The sequence below is a fragment of the Acipenser ruthenus genome, chromosome 8, assembly GCF_902713425.1.
Source record: "Acipenser ruthenus chromosome 8, fAciRut3.2 maternal haplotype, whole genome shotgun sequence".
In the NCBI taxonomy this organism is placed as follows: Eukaryota; Metazoa; Chordata; class Actinopteri; order Acipenseriformes; family Acipenseridae; genus Acipenser; species Acipenser ruthenus.
In genome coordinates, this window is record NC_081196.1 from 47,897,570 (window position 1) to 47,923,302 (window position 25,733).

Below are 25,733 nucleotides of genomic sequence, written 5' to 3' on the forward strand. Positions count from 1 at the left end.
AATAAATTCAAAAAAGAGAGAAAGACACTTATTTCAGTGGAGACTGTAGAAGACATGAAAAAAAGTTTGGTGCTGTGGGTCGAGGAAGGAAGCGTGCACCAGAGCAACAGCAACCGCTCATGAAAAAGAGAAGAGAATCTGTAAGCCTAACTCTTGGATCTGCATTGACAGAAATAGATTGAAATAGAATTACATACTTTATATATGTACATACATGCGATTGTGTAGTTTATTAGCTAATTGGCTTTCATGGAGAGTACTTGATCTTTAGCATTTTTCCAGAGTAAAGAAAAGCACAGAGAATACATGCAGTAAATGCCTGATCATAAGTATTGAATTACTTAACGTTATGATACATATTGCAGATGCAAAGTGAGGAGTTCCCAGGAGAAGACGAGCATAGTATTGCCAAACACTTGGACTCCATAAGAAAAGAAATAACGAAATTGAGGCCGAACATTGAAGCCATATGTGACAGCATGAATAGAACTGTACACACTCGGGAAAGAATGATGGAGAAGAAGTCCACTGAAGAAGTCCTTGGTCTGTTTCCATTCCTAAAGCATCCTAAACTGGTAGGTACTAGTTTTTATTCTACTATGGTGATTGATCAGAAATTAATATTTTTAGTTATAAGCATGTATAATCACTTTAATTAGTCCTCCTAGGTGACCTTTCTGCATCAGCAATCCACCTGCTCCAGCTTTTACAAAACTCCACTGCTCCTGGTTTTTCCCATGCAACTTCTTTCTGCTCGCATTCAGTTTAGTTTGATTTTGTTTTATTTATTGATTTTTTTAACTACTACATTATTTGTAAGTATTCAACTCTTTTTTACAGCTGTGTATATCGCCTTGGATAAAGGCATATGATAAATAAATAAATATAATAATAACTTTAGCATCTGTATTTTAGCTGTTGCACGAAGTAGAACTACGTTTTGGAGTAAACTTGGAACGGAACCTAATGAGTGGCCTATCCAGAATGGTAGATGCTATTTTTAGACTTTCTAGTGGGCATCTTCTAACTACTGTGATGTCCTACATTGAAGATGCTTCAGATAAGACACAGGGAAATGGTAATGTATAAGAAATATTTATTGTACATCAAATTGTTTTGACCTATCTCAGAATAGGATCTATAAATAACTATTAAACAGAAAATGATGCAACTTCATTTCATACACTTGGAGCATAATATTTCATGGGGAAGATAGCTGGTATTTAACTCTCACAGGGGCATAAAAACCAATGTGAAAAACCTGCATGAACAGATTTTTAGAAACTTTGTTGATACTGTTCTTAACATTTTTTTGCTCCAATCCACAATAACGTTTGTATCAGTGGTGGTCAGTCCTGGTCCTGGAGAGCTACAGTCGTGTGTGTGTTTTTTTTAGGTACCTTTAAATCATTTAAACTATTCTTTATCTGTGCAGTTTAGCAAATAATGAATTCATGAATGTAACTGAGAGCACTGGTGGAATGCAAAGCCAAAGATCCTGTACCTCTCAGACCAGGGTTGCTCAACATTCTTCCGTTTGCTTTGTACTTTGTATATGATCTGATACCCTATTTGTAGGACTGAGAATGAATGCTGCATTGTTGCTGTTGCCAGCTTTGTTTCGAGAGAGGGAAAATCTGTTTGTTGTTGACCAAGTAAGTTAATTGAGCTCTACTTTTTAAATGTAGCTTAACTGAATTGATGTTTTCAATGTTAAATACAAAGTCAAATTATCATTTAGAGATATCTCAAAATGAGTTTGAGATATCTCCAAATTAATTCCTGATATCTGTAAACCATTTTGAGATATCTTAAAATATGTTAAGATATCTCTAATTATTTCAAAATATTTTAAGATATATTCAACTGATTTAAGGATATTTTGAAATATTTAAAGATATCTGTTAAATATTTAAAGGTATCTCTTAATTTGGCTTGCCATAAATGTGTACTTAATGAATTATGAGGGAGACTTGTAGGCAATTAACAGGAGTTTAAGACGTTCCTCGCTGTTTTAAGTGAGATCCGACAGTTAAAATGTTTTTAAAGGGAGGAATATTACGAAATCCCTTTAAAGTAGCCGCAGCCCCACCACACGAGCCGCCACTGCTTGTAGGTATGGTGAGATGCTGCTGAAGTACAATTTCACATAATTTATTGTTGAATAAAGTTATTAATTATTATTTTAAAATCTATACAGGTACCACCATCACCTACGCCAACTTTCGTTTTCAAGGGAACAACAAGCCCATTGGCAGCAGATGACATCTCTGTTTGTGTTGATGGAATTGAGATACTCAGTGATTATCCAGGAATGGATATCACCCTTGCTGTTGAATGTATTTTTTCTCTTTATTTTTCCTTGGGCATTGAGTATCCTAAAGCTCTAAAAAATTGTCTGACTTTCATGGAAAGGTACTTCATGAAGCTGAGTATCTCTGACAAAGTACCTTTGCCAGTGTTAAAGATGTACAGTCAAATAACTGCACTTTTACTTGGGGAATAATTATATTGATCTGATGGAATGCCATTTTAACATTTAATCTGAAATTAAATGAATTTATTGTGTCAACTATTTAATTTGATTACAAAAACAGAATATTTGATATAAAAATGTAATTGTACATATAAAAAAAAGTATTTATTTTAAATGTAAATGGCTGATTAGAAAATTAATTGTTTATAACAAATGTAAATTGTTTTTAATAGAAGTTTTGATCTCAAAAAACTAATAAACATTCAGTCTTAATTTATAGATATCATAAACTCATAATAAGCTCTGATCTAAATACTGTACTGTAGCTCTTCTAATTTGTGCCACCAAAAAATGAATAAGAAAAAAGAAACCCACGTTCATCAGTTTCAATATACATTTTATCTCAGCTTTTTCAAGGTCTATTACATGTTCTTGAAAATGTATTTTGTGTAAGTTTCAGGAAAATCTGTGGGATGCATAGATTTATTTTCCAGTTTGCTGCGAGACCCTTTTTTTCACTGTGTAAATAATATGGTTTAATTATTAAAAACACACAGGTTGAATAAAACGGTGTAAAACTGTATATAACTAAACCTGAAACTACTCTAATGGTTTAACCTGTAAAAACAATAAATTGTTATATAAATGTTTAATAAATAAAATGTTGGCATCCTGAATTGAGTGATTTATCAAAGCACTTACACTTCTGAGGTTGGGGGATTCTAAAGGATGTGAAGAGCTCTTAACGGTATACATTTGTTTTTTCTCAGATGAACCAAACAACCCTCCATAGAATGTTAATTGTAAGGTTCAATAGTGTAACTCTTATGGTTCTATATTAAACCTCAATAGAAGGTTCTTCAGAGGAACCAATATGGTTCTGTATTATACCATTAATATAATAACCATGGTGGTTCTTTATTAAACCTCTAATGCAGGGTTCTTCCAAAGAACCATTTTAAAAGGTTCCATATAGCACTTCAAAATGGTTCCAAATCTATACCAGCAGATAGAACCTTTTAGGGTTCTATATTGTACCCTTTTTTCTAAGAGTGTACTGCATAAAAAAACGAGTGTGTTGTCGTGGCAGTTGGTGATCAAAGAAATAAAACAAAATAAAATCAATAAATAATAATGTCATAGACTTAAGGTCATACCTTTGAAGTCATAATGCATTGAAAGTGTTATTAGGGAATGTTGTGCTGTGTTTTCAAGCGCTTCAATGTGACAGCGGGTGCGTTCACGGAGATCAAGAGCAGCCGGAGATCAAGAGCAGCCGCCGCAGGGGAGGGATACCATGGTAAATAGGTTACCTATTTACCATGGTATCTCTCCCCTGGGTGCGTTGTGTTTTGGTGAGCAGGAAAGCAGCGGGCGGGATGGCGAGCTTGTCCTGCTGCTCCAACACAAGCTACCTTAAGAGCCGGTACGATGCGGTCAATGGGTGAAGTTTGTCAGGAGTACTGCATAAAAAAAAAAAAACGAGTGTGTTGTCGTGGCAGTTGGTGATCAAAGAAATAAAACAAAATAAAATCAATAAATAATAATGTCATAGACTTAAAGTCATACCTTTGAAGTCATAATGCATTGCAAGTGTTATTAGGGAATGTTGTGCTGTGTTTTCAAGCGCTTCAATGTGACAGCGGGTGCGTTCACGGAGATCAAGAGCAGCCGCCGCAGGGGAGGGATACCATGGTAAATAGGTTACCTATTTACCATGGTATCTCTCCCCTGGGTGCGTTGTGTTTTGGTGAGCAGGAAAGCAGCGGGCGGGATGGCGAGCTTGTCCTGCTGCTCCAACACAAGCTACCTTAAGAGCCGGTACGATGCGGTCAATGGGTGAAGTTCGTCAGGAGTACTGCATAAAAAAAAAACGAGTGTGTTGTCGTGGCAGTTGGTGATCAAAGAAATAAAACAAAATAAAATCAATAAATAATAATGTCATAGACTTAAAGTCATACCTTTGAAGTCATAATGCATTGCAAGTGTTATTAGGGAATGTTGTGCTGTGTTTTCAAGCGCTTCAATGTGACAGCGGGTGCGTTCACGGAGATCAAGAGCAGCCGGAGATGAAGAGCAGCCGCCGCAGGGGAGGGATACCATGGTAAATAGGTTTCCTATTTACCATGGTATCTCTCCCCTGGGTGCGTTGTGTTTTGGTGAGCAGGAAAGCAGCGGGCGGGATGGCGAGCTTGTCCTGCTGCTAGGGAATTAGGGAATGTTGTGCTGTGTTTTCAAGCGCTTCAATGTGACAGCGGGTGCGTTCACGGAGATCAAGAGCAGCCGGAGATGAAGAGCAGCCGCCGCAGGGGAGGGATACCATGGTAAATAGGTTTCCTATTTACCATGGTATCTCTCCCCTGGGTGCGTTGTGTTTTGGTGAGCAGGAAAGCAGCGGGCGGGATGGCGAGCTTGTCCTGCTGCTAGGGAATTAGGGAATGTTGTGCTGTGTTTTCAAGCGCTTCAATGTGACAGCGGGTGCGTTCACGGAGATCAAGAGCAGCCGGAGATGAAGAGCAGCCGCCGCAGGGGAGGGATACCATGGTAAATAGGTTTCCTATTTACCATGGTATCTCTCCCCTGGGTGCGTTGTGTTTTGGTGAGCAGGAAAGCAGCGGGCGGGATGGCGAGCTTGTCCTGCTGCTACAACACAAGCTACCTTAAGAGCCGGTACGATGCGGTCAATGGGTGAAGTTCGTCAGGAGTACTGCATAAAAGAAAAAAACGAGTGTGTTGTCGTGGCAGTTGATGATCAAAGAAATAAAACAAAATAAAATCAATAAATAATAATGTCATAGACTTAAAGTCATACCTTTGAAGTCATAATGCATTGCAAGTGTTATTAGGGAATGTTGTGCTGTGTTTTCAAGCGCTTCAATGTGACAGCGGGTGCGTTCACGGAGATCAAGAGCAGCCGGAGATGAAGAGCAGCCGCCGCAGGGGAGGGATACCATGGTAAATAGGTTTCCTATTTACCATGGTATCTCTCCCCTGGGTGCGTTGTGTTTTGGTGAGCAGGAAAGCAGCGGGCGGGATGGCGAGCTTGTCCTGCTGCTCCAACACAAGCTACCTTAAGAGCCGGTACGATGCGGGCAATGGGTGAAGTTCGTCAGGAGTACTGCATAAAAAAAAAAAACGAGTGTGTTGTCGTGGCAGTTGGTGATCAAAGAAATAAAACAAAATAAAATCAATAAATAATAATGTCATAGACTTAAAGTCATACCTTTGAAGTCATAATGCATTGCAAGTGTTATTAGGGAATGTTGTGCTGTGTTTTCAAGCGCTTCAATGTGACAGCGGGTGCGTTCACGGAGATCAAGAGCAGCCGGAGATCAAGAGCAGCCGCCGCAGGGGAGGGATACCATGGTAAATAGGTTACCTATTTACCATGGTATCTCTCCCCTGGGTGCGTTGTGTTTTGGTGAGCAGGAAAGCAGCGGGCGGGATGGCGAGCTTGTCCTGCTGCTCCAACACAAGCTACCTTAAGAGCCGGTAGGATGCGGTCAATGGGTGAAGTTCGTCAGGAGTACTGCATAAAAAAAAAACGAGTGTGTTGTCGTGGCAGTTGGTGATCAAAGAAATAAAACAAAATAAAATCAATAAATAATAATGTCATAGACTTAAAGTCATACCTTTGAAGTCATAATGCATTGCAAGTGTTATTAGGGAATGTTGTGCTGTGTTTTCAAGCGCTTCAATGTGACAGCGGGTGCGTTCACGGAGATCAAGAGCAGCCGGAGATGAAGAGCAGCCGCCGCAGGGGAGGGATACCATGGTAAATAGGTTTCCTATTTACCATGGTATCTCTCCCCTGGGTGCGTTGTGTTTTGGTGAGCAGGAAAGCAGCGGGCGGGATGGCGAGCTTGTCCTGCTGCTCCAACACAAGCTACCTTAAGAGCCGGTACGATGCGGTCAATGGGTGAAGTTCGTCAGGAGTACTGCATAAAAAAAAAAAACACGAGTGTGTTGTCGTGGCAGTTGGTGATAAAAGAAATAAAACAAAATACAATCAATAAATAATAATGTCATAGACTTAAAGTCATACCTTTTAAGTCATAATGCATTGCAAGTGTTATTAGGGAATGTTGTGCTGTGTTTTCAAGCGCTTCAATGTGACAGCGGGTGCGTTCACGGAGATCAAGAGCAGCCGCCGCAGGGGAGGGATACCATGGTAAATAGGTTACCTATTTACCATGGTATCTCTCCCCTGGGTGCGTTGTGTTTTGGTGAGCAGGAAAGCAGCGGGCGGGATGGCGAGCTTGTCCTGCTGCTCCAACACAAGCTACCTTAAGAGCCGGTACGATGCGGGCAATGGGTGAAGTTCGTCAGGAGTACTGCATAAAAAAAAAAAAAACGAGTGTGTTGTCGTGGCAGTTGATGATCAAAGAAATAAAACAAAATAAAATCAATAAATAATAATGTCATAGACTTAAAGTCATACCTTTGAAGTCATAATGCATTGCAAGTGTTATTAGGGAATGTTGTGCTGTGTTTTCAAGCGCTTCAATGTGACAGCGGGTGCGTTCACGGAGATCAAGAGCAGCCGGAGATGAAGAGCAGCCGCCGCAGGGGAGGGATACCATGGTAAATAGGTTTCCTATTTACCATGGTATCTCTCCCCTGGGTGCGTTGTGTTTTGGTGAGCAGGAAAGCAGCGGGCGGGATGGCGAGCTTGTCCTGCTGCTCCAACACAAGCTACCTTAAGAGCCGGTACGATGCGGGCAATGGGTGAAGTTCGTCAGGAGTACTGCATAAAAAAAAAAAACGAGTGTGTTGTCGTGGCAGTTGGTGATCAAAGAAATAAAACAAAATAAAATCAATAAATAATAATGTCATAGACTTAAAGTCATACCTTTGAAGTCATAATGCATTGCAAGTGTTATTAGGGAATGTTGTGCTGTGTTTTCAAGCGCTTCAATGTGACAGCGGGTGCGTTCACGGAGATCAAGAGCAGCCGGAGATGAAGAGCAGCCGCCGCAGGGGAGGGATACCATGGTAAATAGGTTTCCTATTTACCATGGTATCTCTCCCCTGGGTGCGTTGTGTTTTGGTGAGCAGGAAAGCAGCGGGCGGGATGGCGAGCTTGTCCTGCTGCTCCAACACAAGCTACCTTAAGAGCCGGTACGATGCGGGCAATGGGTGAAGTTCGTCAGGAGTACTGCATAAAAAAAAAAACGAGTGTGTTGTCGTGGCAGTTGGTGAGCAAAGAAATAAAACAAAATAAAATCAATAAATAATAATGTCATAGACTTAAAGTCATACCTTTGAAGTCATAATGCATTGCAAGTGTTATTAGGGAATGTTGTGCTGTGTTTTCAAGCGCTTCAATGTGACAGCGGGTGCGTTCACGGAGATCAAGAGCAGCCGCCGCAGGGGAGGGATACCATGGTAAATAGGTTACCTATTTACCATGGTATCTCTCCCCTGGGTGCGTTGTGTTTTGGTGAGCAGGAAAGCAGCGGGCGGGATGGCGAGCTTGTCCTGCTGCTCCAACACAAGCTACCTTAAGAGCCGGTACGATGCGGGCAATGGGTGAAGTTCGTCAGGAGTACTGCATAAAAAAAAAAAAACGAGTGTGTTGTCGTGGCAGTTGATGATCAAAGAAATAAAACAAAATAAAATCAATAAATAATAATGTCATAGACTTAAAGTCATACCTTTGAAGTCATAATGCATTGCAAGTGTTATTAGGGAATGTTGTGCTGTGTTTTCAAGCGCTTCAATGTGACAGCGGGTGCGTTCACGGAGATCAAGAGCAGCCGGAGATGAAGAGCAGCCGCCGCAGGGGAGGGATACCATGGTAAATAGGTTACCTATTTACCATGGTATCTCTCCCCTGGGTGCGTTGTGTTTTGGTGAGCAGGAAAGCAGCGGGCGGGATGGCGAGCTTGTCCTGCTGCTCCAACACAAGCTACCTTAAGAGCCGGTACGATGCGGGCAATGGGTGAAGTTCGTCAGGAGTACTGCATAAAAAAAAAAAAACGAGTGTGTTGTCGTGGCAGTTGATGATCAAAGAAATAAAACAAAATAAAATCAATAAATAATAATGTCATAGACTTAAAGTCATACCTTTGAAGTCATAATGCATTGCAAGTGTTATTAGGGAATGTTGTGCTGTGTTTTCAAGCGCTTCAATGTGACAGCGGGTGCGTTCACGGAGATCAAGAGCAGCCGGAGATGAAGAGCAGCCGCCGCAGGGGAGGGATACCATGGTAAATAGGTTTCCTATTTACCATGGTATCTCTCCCCTGGGTGCGTTGTGTTTTGGTGAGCAGGAAAGCAGCGGGCGGGATGGCGAGCTTGTCCTGCTGCTCCAACACAAGCTACCTTAAGAGCCGGTACGATGCGGTCAATGGGTGAAGTTCGTCAGGAGTACTGCATAAAAAAAAAAAAAAACGAGTTGTTGTCGTGGCAGTTGGTGAGCAAAGAAATAAAACAAAATAAAATCAATAAATAATAATGTCATAGACTTAAAGTCATACCTTTGAAGTCATAATGCATTGCAAGTGTTATTAGGGAATGTTGTGCTGTGTTTTCAAGCGCTTCAATGTGACAGCGGGTGCGTTCACGGAGATCAAGAGCAGCCGGAGATGAAGAGCAGCCGCCGCAGGGGAGGGATACCATGGTAAATAGGTTTCAAACCTATTTACCATGGTATCTCTCCCCTGGGTGCGTTGTGTTTTGGTGAGCAGGAAAGCAGCGGGCGGGATGGCGAGCTTGTCCTGCTGCTCCAACACAAGCTACCTTAAGAGCCGGTACGATGCGGTCAATGGGTGAAGTTCGTCAGGAGTACTGCATAAAAAAAAAAAAAAACGAGTTGTTGTCGTGGCAGTTGGTGAGCAAAGAAATAAAACAAAATAAAATCAATAAATAATAATGTCATAGACTTAAAGTCATACCTTTGAAGTCATAATGCATTGCAAGTGTTATTAGGGAATGTTGTGCTGTGTTTTCAAGCGCTTCAATGTGACAGCGGGTGCGTTCACGGAGATCAAGAGCAGCCGGAGATCAAGAGCAGCCGCCGCAGGGGAGGGATACCATGGTAAATAGGTTACCTATTTACCATGGTATCTCTCCCCTGGGTGCGTTGTGTTTTGGTGAGCAGGAAAGCAGCGGGCGGGATGGCGAGCTTGTCCTGCTGCTCCAACACAAGCTACCTTAAGAGCCGGTACGATGCTGTCAATGGGTGAAGTTCGTCAGGAGTACTGCATAAAAAAAAAAACGAGTGTGTTGTCGTGGCAGTTGGTGATCAAAGAAATAAAACAAAATAAAATCAATAAATAATAATGTCATAGACTTAAAGTCATACCTTTGAAGTCATAATGCATTGCAAGTGTTATTAGGGAATGTTGTGCTGTGTTTTCAAGCGCTTCAATGTGACAGCGGGTGCGTTCACGGAGATCAAGAGCAGCCGGAGATCAAGAGCAGCCGCCGCAGGGGAGGGATACCATGGTAAATAGGTTACCTATTTACCATGGTATCTCTCCCCTGGGTGCGTTGTGTTTTGGTGAGCAGGAAAGCAGCGGGCGGGATGGCGAGCTTGTCCTGCTGCTCCAAAACAAGCTACCTTAAGAGCCGGTATACCGCTAGCTACCATATACACATAGATACGAATGCATAGTAGTATACTGGCCAAGGGCGTTGGTTTTGCCCAGAGCCGTAACTAAGCTTTTAGCTACCGGGGCATGCAAATATATATATATATATATATATATATATATATATATATATATATATATATATATATATATATATATATATATTAATTATTGTTATTTTTTTTTCTTTTTTCTTTTTTTTTGGATGTTAGGAGTTAGGATGGTATTTACTCGCGCATAGGTTTGAATGTTATTTCCGAATCTCTCCTTTAACATGTCTGAAGGGGACACTGTATTACTTAAAACGTGAATTAATGTCTTAAATCGTGTTAAAAGTGAGCAGTTACCTTGGGATTGCACACCAGGTTCAGACGCAATGATTGGACTTATGTATCCGCAGGCGACCTGAGACTCACCGTTTCAACGGTGTCAGGAGTGCTCAACAGAAAATAATGCATACAGAAAAATATTGTATACTGGCCATGGGCTTTGGTTTTGCCCAGCGCCGTAACTAAGCATTTAGCTACCGGGGCATGCAAATATATATATATATATATATATATATATATATATATATATATATATTGCATGTACCTCCGGAATGAAGCAACCGGAGGTGGATGGAAAGAGGCGTTGGAGGTTTAGCTTTTTTGTTGTAGAAAAACTCCAAACGTAGCTGTATTTTTGCCATTTTAACAGGGCTCAAATTCACTCCGTTTTAGCACATATTTTCGCTGACTGAAAAAGTGAAAGTCACACACGAGAACAAATATAACGGTGAAGGGTCTTAGACACTCTTTGTTATGTTATTATGTTTTGAAAGTTTGAAATAAACTGCGCATTTTTAAATAATAAACCCTGGCAACAGTGGCGTAGCCAGGATTTTTTTTCGGGAGAGGGTGGCAATGGTAACTTTTTTAAGGTGAATAGTCACAGTGGTGAAATTGGCAACCTGATTTCTTATTAGTGCATTGACGTTTTATTGTCGAAAAATAAAGAACTTTTTTTTAAAAAAAGAAGATCCAATAACCAAATACACTGTTGTGCAAAATAGTTAAAAAGAGAGATTCAGTTCAGAACACTTCCGTTTAAAAACAAAAAAGGAAATACGAAGCAAAGGACTTGAACTTTTAACATGCGCATCAAATTTCACATTTTGATAATAAATAACTATATATAATTTCATTCGTACTTATGGTTGTTCATTTCACATTTGGTGTTCAAAGCAAAGCAAACCATTTTATTTAATTTCACAAATCCTGACTAATGTAATTACTCTTTGACTGACGCAGGACTGCCGATGGTACCTAATCTTCTGGAGGTTTGGGAGAGGAGGGACTTGTGCACACAGTTGCATTAACTACATTGACTACAGCGCATTTAAACACACAAAAAAATGTACAAACAGCTGATCCAACAAAAAACTTGGGTTGATTGACAGCAAATCCAACCACTCATTTTTTTTGGTATCACACTGCACTGACATTCGCTGACGGACACGTTGTAGCCTAAACAAATAATCAGAATGAAAACAAGTAGGTAACCGAACTCAGGAATTGAAACAGTTTTGCCGGTTTTCTCTCAGCAGCGTCCAGAACTGCTTTCATTCTGATTTATTTCTTTAGTTATTCAATTAATAACAGGTTGTACATTTACCACCACTCCATCTCCAAGACCTGGATGGACTTGGTTACCGTCCCTTGATGAAGCTGGCTGCACAATCCGTGAAAAATGATAATCTTATTAGTAGGCTGGCTGCTGGAGAGGTCAGCTGGCAATAAGATATGTCATGAGGCGAGTGCATTCTATGTAAATACATAGGCTACTCATTACATAGTAGATGTCCTCTACCACATCTATATGTGTAGTAGCTAGGCTAGGGGCAGCAGTGTGGAGTAGTGGTTAGGGCTCTGGACTTTTGACCGGAGGGTTGTGGGTTCAATCCCCAGTGGGGGACACTGCTGTTGTACCCTTGAGCAAGGTACATTACCTAGATTGCTCCAGTAAAAACCCAACTGTATAAATGGGTAATTGTATGTAAAAATAATGTGATATCTGTATACTGTGAAATAATGTATAATGTGATATGTTGTAACAATTGTAAGTCGCCCTGGATAAGGGCGTCTGCTAAGAAATAAATAATAATAATAATAATAATATACAGTAATCATAGCCTATATGTTTCATGCATCTGTGTTTGGGGTTGAGCAAGTACAGCTTGCTTATGTATTCTCATTGGTTGATAGCAACGCGGTAAATAAAAAGTTCTTTCCGTGAGCGAAAAGAAAAATCAGCGCCGCCCATGCCACGTCCGCCCCGCTATAATGGGAAGCGAAAAATATAACAATATTGCAATTTCTTACACATGTTTCAGTGTGAACGATCCTAACACATTGTTTAAGCCACTGCCTGGCAGAAATCTGGGGGGGCACGTGACCAGGCGTGCCCCTCCTATGCGTCGACACTAACCCCGCCCCATTTAAATGATTTGGTTAGCCCCACCTCTTTAAATTATTTTGTTAACTCCACCCACTTTTAATGATTTGGTTAGCCCCACCCACTTTAAAATAGGCCGTGCATTAATAAAGTAATGCCCCCATACTTGTAACTATGCACTGCTCCAAGTTACTTTTTATTTATAACTCGCTATTAGCAAAAACAACCAGCTGTTGAGAAATTATGCTCTATAATCATCCTCCATTGGGACAATATAGACATGCATTGTTGCCAACCAAAGCACCAACTACATACAGTCAGCATTCGGTTATCCGTTACCCAGATACAGGTTAGTCGCGTTTTACCGCCCTGCATTAAGAATAAAATCAATCCCCATTTTATATATATATACTGTATGTAAATAATGTCACAATTGAATGCACTTACCCGTCACACATGATTTCCGACTCCGTCTCCAGTTTTCTGATACAAAGCCCATCTATTCAGTGTTACAATGTACTTGTTATCTGTCACAACCCACTTTTTTTTTTCTCCCATGCCAAATCAGTCTGTCTTTATTGTGCAGTTACACAGCACTTCCTCCAATTTCACAAGACGAAAATGCAGCAAAAACAAAGTGAACGAGAAGCTACGCTAATGTAAAAGTCATTAAACAGTTTTAGATACTGTGATGCATTTTTATATTTCTTTTTAAATCTGTGATCTTTAGTTGCTTTTGTGCATTTTCATTTGCAAGTGAACTGTGACATTAGGGCCTTATCGAGCACTATGTTCTGCAATTTTAAATACTGGCTTTGGATACTGTTATAATTGTGGAAACTGGTGTTTTTTTTAAAATCTTTTGCTAAATTGCATTGCTTTTTGCCTTTTACGCAGTTCTGTGCATGGGTAACAGTGCCGTTTCTAGGTATAAGCGACATAAGCGACTGCTTAGGGCCCCCTGCCGCTAGGGGCCCCCCTAGCAATAAATAAATAAATAAATATATTTTCTTTTAAATTGATTTTCATAAATAATCACAGTGATCAGTTTTCAAATAATTTACAGATTTTGTTAGTGAGTGAGTCATGCCCAGGGCCATCATGGAATCATGCATCATTCATCAGCCTTTTGAATGAAAACTATTAAGTAGCATACTGTAACGTTAGTCACAATGGCAGAGACAAATGAAGAAGAAGACAATAGGAGGGGATGGGGCGTCCAGTATTTTCATATCTCAAAGGTGGCAACCCTATTCCAGACTTTGTTTTCACTGCCTTTTGTTAATAAAAGATGATGTTGCTGCTAACAGGTCCCTCTTTATTCTTTACGTCTTTATTTGTTCATTGTATGTTTGCTCGTACATATGTGTGCTCATACAAACATTTACAAGACAGTAGGCTTAAGCCTATGTTGGTTTGATGTCGTGCCAAGTGGAGTGGGCTACAGTGAAGGGAGGCCCCCAAATCAAATCCTGCTTAGGGCCCCCAAAAGGCTAGAAACGGCCCTGATGGGTAACATTTTGATATCATTTTGCTGTTGGGCCGTTAATGGGGAAATTTACGTACTGCTACAATACATACCAGATTTCAAAGTATGTACTGTATTACAGTTCACGTGTCCACAGTCATCTCTTTTGGCAAGTGATATTTTCAGAATCATATCATTCTGAATTAAAATACTTCTATTGAAAATATAGTACTGTTCCAACAAAACCAACTACAGTACATCTAAATGGAAGCCTACGTATTTTAAAACACAGTCCTTTTAGCTATGTATTTTTGACATTGTATCTTTTTTGTGTTCCCTGAAAAAACTGACAAGGGTTGGAACGGGCCAAAATAAAATAATCAGATATGTGTCACACTCGTTTAACTGTCACTGAAGTCAAATTTTTATAGGGTCGGATATGTGAGTGTTGACTGCAGGGTTGGCTGATTTAAATCAAGTCGATTGAAGTCACTGATTTAAATCAATAATTAAATCACTTGATTTAAAAACAAAAAACATTCATTTAAATCATTTTTTCATTTCCTACCTATTTTATATAGTTTCTCAAGGAAAATACATGAAAAGTATGTTTTAAAAACCTTTTATTAACAGAAACATCTTAAACTGTTACTGTCTATAAACTAAAACTCTTAGGGCTGTATTCTGATCACAGTGCAAATGCAAGTGCAAACGCAAAAGGAGTTTGCCCCAGATTCTGTGGCGCATAAATGGAGGGAAAATGTAAAAAAATACTACAATGAAATGGTATTCTGAAGACTTGCCTCGTCTTGCCCTGTTATAGAGCGCCTGCCCCATCATTAACATATTCACTGAAGCGATTCTGATGACAGTGCAATGGGGTCCCAAATAGACAATTGAGCACTGTGTTAAGACCCACTGAAACCGGGTTTATTTAGTGGTGCAATCAGGAACTTTAACAATTGAACACACTTGTACTGTAGCTGGTAAATAGAACAGAAGAGCAGCTTCTGAACTCAGGTCAAAGCACCTTAGCACATAGTTATTGAGTAATTGGAACATGAGCCACTCGGAATGATTACAAACATCTCAAAAGGTATTACAATTTCACTTGAAGCTGCTTACATAAATAAGGGACATTACAGGACTTACAAGAAATGTGTGAGATATAAACAAAAAGGATTTTACCCTTTTTAAAGTTGATTTTTAATGATGTGCTGTTTAGTTAGGTCAGATGTGTTATCCGGGATCGTCTCTCGAACACAAGTCAAGGTGATGGGACCTGTTGCTTTAGTAAAACAGCTAGAGTAAATATAAGTCTTGGCTCTCTGTCAAGAAAAGCAAAAACAAAATCAGAATTTAGCAGTCTCATTGGCAGGCATGTCAAGTCTCACTCCTAAAAGAAAGCACATGACCATGTATATTAAAGGCATATTCCTAAATTGTAATCCTCATTTTTTACCTTGACCTCTGCCAAGGACATTATATGACATTTGACACTTAAGCAAGACATCTCACAAGTGCAGACATACCCCCAAAATGTTTTCCGTTTCAGAGGAAAATACAACTGCAGTTCAGAAAAGACATTTGTTCATCCCCCAAAACTAGGTATGTTAACTCATCTTGTAGCCTAGTTGTAGTTTCTGTGCAGTAGGTAAACTGCTGTATATCTGCAATTTGTACTGAACTTTCTCTTTAGTATAATTGCTAGTTTTGTTAAAATAAAAAAAAAAACATGTTACCACCCAGTATTGTACCATAACCTCTACGTTTTGTAAGGTTTCTGACCTTTTGAGAGGAGCCCTAAACTAAGGTGTTATATAACCCCCTGCACCCTGCTTGTGGCTCAGTGTTGAGCTATGAAGATGAGGTCACTGCTGCTTGTCTGCCTGATTGTGGTCACACTGACTGTGGCTATTGCTGCCCCCAAGCAAGAGGGGTCTGAAACGGGCAAAGGAAAAAAGGTTGGTAGAAAGAAAATGTATATTAAAGAAACAGCACAGCTTACAAAAGGCCTGCAATGTTGTTCTTGTCTATTTTGTTTTGTTTTAAATAAATGACTATTATGATACATTAGAAAATATCGCTTTAAACTGTTTGCTGACAGGGTTTTGCTGGGGATGTTAACTAAAGGTTGGCTGTTTAAAAGTAAATGAAGAGTCTTGTTCTTGAAAGGACATTTCACACATTTCTATTGGAATTAAGCTGGGCAAGAGAAGAAAATCCACATTTTTACAGGCTTTATGGTTTATTTGCCATTTCTGAATTTGTCAAACAGAAGTTTAAAAATGCACTTAGTGACCATACTTGGAATACTATGTTGCTTCTGGTCCCTGCACTACAAAAAAGATAATGCGTCCCTGAAGAGATTAATCAGACGGGTCTTATGAAGATCTGTTACAGGAATAATGTAACTGTAGTCACTACTTAAAGCACAGCACTAACACCAGACCAGAGGACACCAATTGGTGGAGACATACTACACAGAGGTTGGTGATGGTATGGAATGGGTTACCGAGACATGTTGTTGATGCTGAATCACTGGGATCCTTTAAGACCAGACCTGACCAGGTTTTGAGATCAATCAGCTACTAGGAACCAGATAAGCACTTGTATATATTTTTGTGTTCAGATTTGAAAGCATAGTAGCACACGGGAAAACGGAAGCATGTCGTACGTGGAGTGGAAATGCATTTTAACAACAGTTTTAAAATGCAGGTGCATTTAATGAGGACTGTAGCAGATCTGTCTAAATACTGCACACGTGCTATATGGTCATCTTCCTTATTCCTTACTTTAACCCAGTTTAGAACAACTGAATAGATCCTGCAGTTTTTACATAAAGCATCTCGAAATGTATTATTGCATAAATAGTAATAACAGGTTGTAGCAATGCAGTGTTACAAAGGGATTTATAATGTCTTTTAATTACTTAATAGTATGACACGAGGCTTGATACTAGTAATGTAAACATTTTGTTTTTCGTAAAAACCGTATTCCTGGATAAGAATTGTCAAAACCTTTAAATTGTAGATGTTTTATAAATTGGTCCTCGAACTAAAGTGTGGCCTACAGTTTTATGTTTGTCTGAAAAAAAACAACTACAATTGGTATTTTTAATAATCATTAACATGTTCATTATTTCAATATACAAACATGCAGTATTTTGCAATTATTTAAATCCAATCTTCTCCACTGCAGTTAAACTATGGTTGTTTTTCCTATGCACTTGACAGTGGTGGTGGGTGTTTTTGCCAAAAACTGCTTTAAGTGTGTGATGCAGTGTTGTAAGATTTATTGACATTATGTTGATAATCAGAACAACAGGGTTCACTAACCTCGACTAGGTCAGGGTTAACACAGTTGAGCTCAGATGAAACAGCCCATTTGCAATGTACAGTACTGGGTGGCTATTGGTCATTCAGCAGTGTGAAGCAAATACCTGCAGTTACCACAAAGCACTGACCTGAGCACACTTGCTCATTTGCTATTCTAGTTTTCTCCCTGGGATGCTCGTACTTAAATATTTAATATAAATGGACTTTAGTTGGTATATAGGGGGCTGGTGTCTATAGAGTTAACACAAACTGTTTTACAATTTCTGAAAATGAAATTAAGAAGTTGTGAGCGATGGGGATATAAATAGGCCCAATTAATCCCACACCTGCCGCACACCTTCTGTGAATGATGCAATTGTCAGCAAATGATTTACTGACCATCCCAATATAATTTAGGAGCAAAAGAAACATCTGTAATTGGCGTAATTACAGGGATTAATTATAGCATTGTTTCTTTACCGAATATCTCAATCGTCCTGCCTGGGGACAGACGTGAAGTTATGTATATATACATTTAGTGTGCCCAATTATTTTACCCCCGATTTTCTCCCCAATTTGGAATGTCCAATTATTTTTTCTCCTCATCGCAGCAATTCCTTACACAGCTCAGGAGATCCAAAGGTTCAGTGGGCGTCCTCCGATCCCACAACCAAACTATTATCCTCTTTTACACCCAGGAACTCGAGAGCGGATGTCAGCGAGCTACTGACCTCTGGAGGACAAAGGCCAGCCCTGCAGGTGTCCGCTTTTGAGCTCACAGGGCGCCTGGCCAGCAGGGTTCACTGTAGCGCAATGAGGAGAAACAGTCCCTTTTGTTTTTGCTTCCCTAACCCACGGGAGTGCCAGAGCCAATGTTACGCTCCCTTTGGAATTCACAGCGAAGACCGACAACTTTGCACAGCCAGGACGCGAACCTGTGCTGTATGACCACACAACCACGCTTTTACCAGGTGAGCCACTCGAGGACCCCCTGATAGTGTTTTTGAGGTTAAGATTCATTTAAAAGTTATAACTAGCTCTTTATTTTATATATATATATATATATATATATATATATATATATATATATATATATATATATATATATATATATATATATTGCACCAGGATGACTGAACAAAAGGAAAAGTGAAACGAAGAAACTGTAAAAAATGACGACTGGACACCAACCACTAAAAGCTGGTAATTTTAAACTTTAAAGAGATAGTTTATACCCTCTAAGCGGGCAATTTCTAATCTCTTTATTCATGCCACTGTCTGGTGCTCCAAGGGAGACTACAGTTGGAATTTTATACCAGCTCTGTTATCCCCAGCTGGGGATGAAATCCATTGCGAAGGGGATGAAGTGGAGGTGGCTGTACACACACACACACAATTTGTTACAAACTGTTTATCCAATTGACAGGAAACTTAGCATCAACATTATAGAGTATACATTAATGATAATATACAAGATTGTGAATGTCACACAGTTTTACATACATCTGGATAATCCCTCATCAGACTGTGATTAAACATTTCATTGCTAATTCTTATTCTATCCTGTACATACTGTTGATATGTCATGTTCATCGTTTAGAGTTTACGTGGCAGGAGATGTATATGTATTGTAAAAGATCTTCACCCACTCGGGTTCGTTGCCCCTTTAAAAATAGACCCGGCACACAGAAATGGATTTTAAGCGCTGGTGCGCTATTTTTAATCAACACAAAAATTAAACAAAACACACAAAATAAACACCTAGCTCGGTACGAGCACTAACTAACACACAGGAACACCCTGGCTAACACGGGACAGCTACACTGTTTCCCCGTCCTTACAAAACACACTGGTTTTATACAGCACTTACTTTTTAGCTCATGACTGCCAGGAAGCAGAGCACACCTTTCTGCCTCCTTCTCCTCAGCAGCCTTGAGCAGACTAGCTGCCTCTCTTAAATACCCTGCACCTGGTTTTAATTTAACAATAGCTACCAGGTGCAGGGGATAATTAATAATAAAACAATTAACAAATCAAAGAAACAATCAACCAAAACAATTAAACTAAACAAATGTGCATTCCACACATGTTTTCCACTCATGGAGGCTTTAACCCCCTCCCTGCTGTGTTACACTTCCCCCCCCCTTGTCTTTTCAAGACACCGGCCACTCGACGGCCACCTCCCTCCACCCTTAAATGACCACCCACCCTCAAGTCCAGCAATGTCAATTGTCGCCCTCTTCCACGGCGGGCTTGAGGGTGGGTTGGTCCCTCCGGCGTTTCCAGGGATGGACCTAGGACCGACGAGGAGGGACCCAGACGGCTTGTCCAGGGCGACCACAGCGCAGGCCGGTGACCGGGAGCTAGGACTGGCAGGCAGAGGCGCGTGGCTGTGGACCGGCGCAGCGACGTCTTGAATCTCAGGGGGAGCGGAGCAGTAGGTAGGCGGAATGGAGCAATCAGCAGGGGGAGCGCCAGCGACGTCTGCCTTTTGCGCAGTGACGTCTTCATCCTGCGCAGCGACGTCTGGGATTCCAGGGGGAGTGAAGCAAGGGACCAGGCAGGCGACTGTGCCTGGCTGTACTGCGACCTGGGAGCCAGGTCAAGCGGAGGGAGGTCTGGGCATTCCGGCCTGGTGTCCACGCTGCCGGGACAAGGGACCTCCCTCGGCAACGCCGGACTGGCTTGCAGGGGAGGCGGCACATCCTCCCCCTTGACTTCCACCGGTGACTCTGGCAACAGTGGCTCCTCCCCTCTGGGCTCTGAAAGCGGCGGCTCCTCCCCTCTGGGCTCTGGAAGCGGCGGCTCCTCCCCTCTGGGCTCTGGAAGCGGCGGCTCCTCCCCTCTGGGCTCTGGAAGCGGCGGCTCCTCCCCTCTGGGCTCTGGAAGCGGCGGCTCCTCCCCTCTGGGCTCTGGAAGCGGCGGCATCTCCCCTCTGGGCTCTGGAAGCGTCGGCTCCTCCCCTCTGGGCTCTGGAGACTGCGGAGTAACCGCTCCAATTCGGTTGGCTCCCGCTCCTGTCTCTTTTGCGGTGCCAACCCCATCTCTCTCTCCCATCTCTCCAGCTGCTCCTTCTGAGCAGCGGCCTTTCTATTAATCTGCCTGGGTCGTAGGGGCGCCCACACTTTCTGACACCAAATGTAAAAGATCTTCACCCACTCGGGTTCGTTGCCCCTTTAAAAATAGACCCGGCACACAGAAATGGATTTTAAGCGCTGGTGCGCTATTTTTAATCAACACAAAAATTAAACAAAACACACAAAATAAACACCTAGCTCGGTACGAGCACTAACTAACACACAGGAACACCCTGGCTAACACGGGACATCTACACTGTTTCCCCGTCCTTACAAAACACACTGGTTTTATACAGCACTTACTTTTTAGCTCATGACTGCCAGGAAGCAGAGCACACCTTTCTGCCTCCTTCTCCTCAGCAGCCTTGAGCAGACTAGCTGCCTCTCTTAAATACCCTGCACCTGGTTTTAATTTAACAATAGCTACCAGGTGCAGGGGATAATTAATAATAAAACAATTAACAAATCAAAGAAACAATCAACCAAAACAATTAAACTAAACAAATGTGCATTCCACACATGTTTTCCACTCATGGAGGCTTTAACCCCCTCCCTGCTGTGTTACAGTATACATAAGCATAGGCAAATTGTAAGCATGGCAAATTCTTTGTTGAGATTTAGTAATGTCTTTCTCAAAGAGACCCAAGTGTAAATGTTTGTCGTAAGCACCATGGATAATAGCATTTACATAATGTCCCGTGACAAGAAATTACATCTAAAATACAAATGTATTTTTTTCAGATTTGTAAAAAAAGACCTGCTTCTCCTGGTGTTGTATCCTTGCTGGATGGAGATGGTGAAGATGCTGGAGGCGGCTAAGCCAGCACAGTATGGGGTAGATTTGACAAGGGACAAGAAAAGGTAATTAGAATTACAACGTGATGTTTAGGAACCCGCATTAGAGAGACAGATAGATTCAAATTATTATTTTTCTCTGTCCCCTTACATTTGTATGCTGTTTGAAATCATATTTTTGTAATAATCTGTGTTCAGGATATGCCATAGACCTAGGTTAGATGAGCCAAAATGTCTTTATATCAGTAGTAACTGTGTATAGCCAGGTATACAATCGGAAACTTAATTCACTTTTGAGTTATTGTCTATGTTTGGTACACAGCTTATCTTCCTGATTTTATTTTTATTTTTTTTAACTTAGGTTCCATTACCAGTGCTGTCCCATAAAAATGAACCATTTTCCTGCCACATTGTTTCACCCTCTGGACATATCAATGATTCAGATCTTTTACACATATCCATCTTATATGGATGTTTTGTGTTTTGTTTATAAAAAATGTGTAAATGTGTAAAGGACTAGGGGTTGTGGTGTTTGTCTGAAGTAAGAGAGTGGTGGTGTAACATCAAATCATTTGCAGCACGAATAAGTCACAGTCACTGGCCATGTCATGCACACTTATTTCTAACTCATTGGTTGATCGAAAATAAGTTTAACATGCAATGGAGTAGTTCATTGGTTTTATACGCTCCCTTTAAAGATGTAATAAACAATCTCATCCAGTGGGATCTCTTTTCAGAGTGTGCAGTAGCAGAAGGGGATTGTGGGAATGTGTGGAGCTAAGGAAGGTAGAAGGAGATGCGCAGTAGAAACCCTGGGATATGTTTACACAATGAACTAATTTGTGGATGAATATCGTTGGTGTTAATTAAAGTTAATAAGACAAAATATTTTAGTGTAAAATTATACTTGATGGTGGGGTACTGCCTTTTTTAATTTTTACAGAGATGTCATTTTTTAAATCTTATTGCTATCTTACCAGAAGGCCACCTCCCCTCCAGACATTCCGATCAGAGAAAAGAGACAATTCGAAGCCAACCCAAAGAGACGTCCAAGACCTTGTCTGGGCTGCCTATCTGTAATATCAGCTAAAAAGGAGGCTCCTGTAACAGTAAGTTATCTTTCCTGTAGCCATTCCCTAGACTGCAGTGTTATGTGGCACTTCATTACCAAATCAATCAGAAAACATGTCACCTTCAGTTAGTCCATTTTTTTAATTTGTTTTTTAAAAATCAATTAAAAGATATTTAAACTTGTCAGTTTTTGTTTACATTGCATTATTTTGGAACTCTTAATACAATTATTGATAATAGAAACAACTTTGCAAATGCCATTACTATTTTTCAGATTCCTAGGATGAAACCGTTGGCCATAGCAACAGGAAAAACTGATTTAGCACACTTTGAAAAACAATATTGAAAATATTAAAACAATCAGCTCTATCACAATGACCTCAGTGAAACCCAGCGTGGTTGCGGGATGATACAAAATCCATTGTAATGAACAATAAGTGAAATGCCGGGGGTCCCGAGTGGCGCATCCAGTAAAGGCACTCCACGTGCAGTGCAGGATGTGCCCTATAGTCTGGACATCGCGAGTTCGAGTCCAGGCTATTCCTTTGCCGACCGAGGATGGGAGCTCCCAGGGGGCGGCGCTCAATTGGCCCACGCTTCGGAGGACAGCGTGTGTTTGTCTTCGCCCTCCAGAGTCAGCCCTGGGGTGGTAGCGGTGAGCTGAGCATAATAAAATAATTGGCCATTCCAAATTGGGGAGAAAATAATAAAAAATAATTGGCAACGACTAAATTTATAAAAAAAAAAAAAAAAAAAGTGAAATGCTTCAGTTTTTACAAGCTTGATTAATATGCCCCTATTTACCAGATAGAGGGGTCTACTATTCAATGGTTCTATAGAATGTTGACACACGCTGATGAAAAAATAGCACCATCTAGATTTCTTCCTTATCAAGCAACTAAATCAGACACCATATATCTTGTGATCGTAGCAGATTTTGCCCATTTTGAGGATAAGTGATACCAAACATTAAACAAACTACATGGGAAGTTTTATTAAAAGGATTCTCACCTTTCCCCAGCATACAGCTGATCCTGTCCTAATGTGAAGGTGGATCCAACAAGTGACGTCGTGATCCTGCCAGTCGAAGTGCAGAAAAATCACATTCAAATGCATGTTGGCCTGATAACCAAATATTGTTCTTTTTTTTTTTTTTTTTTTTTTTAATCCTGCGCTAGTAAATCATGTATCTGTGTCAGGATAGCATATACAGCATGCTCATGCCTAAGTAAACAAACATTTTAAGAACATAAGAAAGTTTACAAACGAGAGGAGGCCATTCGGCCCATCTTGCTCTTTTGGTTGTTAGTAGCTTATTGATCCCAGAATCTCATCAAGCAGCTTCTTGAAGGATCCCAGGGTGTCGGCTTCAACAACATTACTGGGGAGCGGGTTCCAGACCCTCACAATTCTCTGTGTAGAAAAGTGCCTCCTATTTTCTGTTCTGAATGCCCCTTTATCTAATCTCCATTTGTGACTCCTGGTCCTTGTCGAAAAAGTCCCCTGGGTCGACATTGTCAATACCTTTTAGCATTTTGAATGCTTGAATCAGATCACCGCGTAGTCTTCTTTGTTCGAGACTGAATAGATTCAATTCTTTTAGCCTGTCTGCATACGACATGCCTTTTAAACCCGGGATAATTCTGGTCGCTCTTCTTTGCACTCTTTCTTGAGCAGCAATATCCTTTTTGTAACGAGGTGACCAGAACTGAACACAATATTCTAGATGAGGTCTTACTAATGCATTGTAAAGTTTTAACATTACTTCCCTTGATTTAAATTCAACACTTATCACAATATATCCGAGCATCTTGTTGGCCTTTTTTTATAGCTTCCCCACATTGTCTAGATGAAGACATTTTAATAAAGAACAAAAATAAAAATCACTTTGTTCTTGAGTTTATTTTGGTATCTTTTGAAATTGGTATTCTTCTTGTGTGTGTTTGTGTATATGCATGTGTGTGAAGGATGTGGGTTGGTGGGAGGGTGTTCATTTTAATGGATTTATGTCTTTTTAAGACAGAATGCTTTTGACAGCTGTTTTGTTGTGTTCACAAAGCTTTAACACTTGAATAAGTCCTTGAGAATTTCATGCAATCTTTTAAAGGTTTTCTGACCTGTAAATTAGTCCTACAACCACACAATGTCAGTGGAGTACACCTAATATGTGTAATTAACAATAATTAAACATTACCAATTTTGACATGATGAATTAACACACAGAAAAGGCTAATGACTAATCAAGCTTTAAATCCAATTTCTTAAAGGCTTAAAAAAATTAGAGTGGTTATCTTCTTTCTTGGATTTGGGATTTCTATTATAATATTTTTATTTAAGTATTTCTTCAAGATATAGGCAGTGCCATTTACAGTGTGGCCCTGAATCTTGGATTACTAGCCTCCTTGAGGATCTTTAAAATACATATTCCTGCTCGAGCAATATTTTAAAAAAATATATCTCTGGTTACAATTTGGTTTTTAATATATGCTAAGGGTTGCAACTTTAAGATCTCTTTTTTCAGTAATTTCAAATGTCTGTCTACTAAAGCCTTTCTATAATGTTCTAAAGATAAATGGCAGATTATGAAAAATATATTGTCGTCACAGTGCATGACTGCAAATGGGTACTGATGTACATTTTGTAATCTGGCACAGTCATGTTTTTTTTCTTTTTCTAAAACCAAAAGCCTTGATTGACTCAATTTCTATAGCTATAATTACTCATTAGCCAATAGTTAATGTGTTAATAACTTATTTATTCTTTAGATCAGTTTATGGGGAATTTGTATTTGGTCATGTGGACATCTGGAGGTTATAGGACGGACTGACTTATCATTATATATATATATATATATATATATATATATATATATATATATATATATATATATATATATACATATATATATATATATATATACACACACAGTGACACTCAAAAGTATTCACCCCCCTTGGACTTTTCCACATTTTATTGTGTTACAAATGGAATCAAAATGGATTTAATTAGGAGTTTTTGCTACTGATCAACACAAAAAGTGAAAAGTGAAAAATAAAATCTACAAATTGTTCTAAATTAATTACAAATATAAAACTGAAAATAATTGATTGCATAAGTATTCACTCCCTTTGCTATGACACACCTAAATAAGCTCTGGTGCAACCAATTGTCTTTAGAAGTCACATAATTAGTTGAATGGTGTCCACCTGTGTGCAATTAAGGTGTTTCACATGATTTCAGGTTAAATACACCTGTCTCTGGGAGGTCCCACAGTTGGTTAGTACATTTCCTAACAAAAACTACATCATGAAGATGAAGGAACATTCAAAGCAAATCCGGAATAAGGTTCTTCAAAAGCACCAATCGGGTAGGATATAAGAACATTTCCAAGGCATTGAATATCCCCCGGAGCACAGTAAAGTCCATTATTAAGAAATGGAGAGAATATGGCACAACTGTGAATCTGTCTAGAAAAGGCTGTCCTCAAAAACTGAG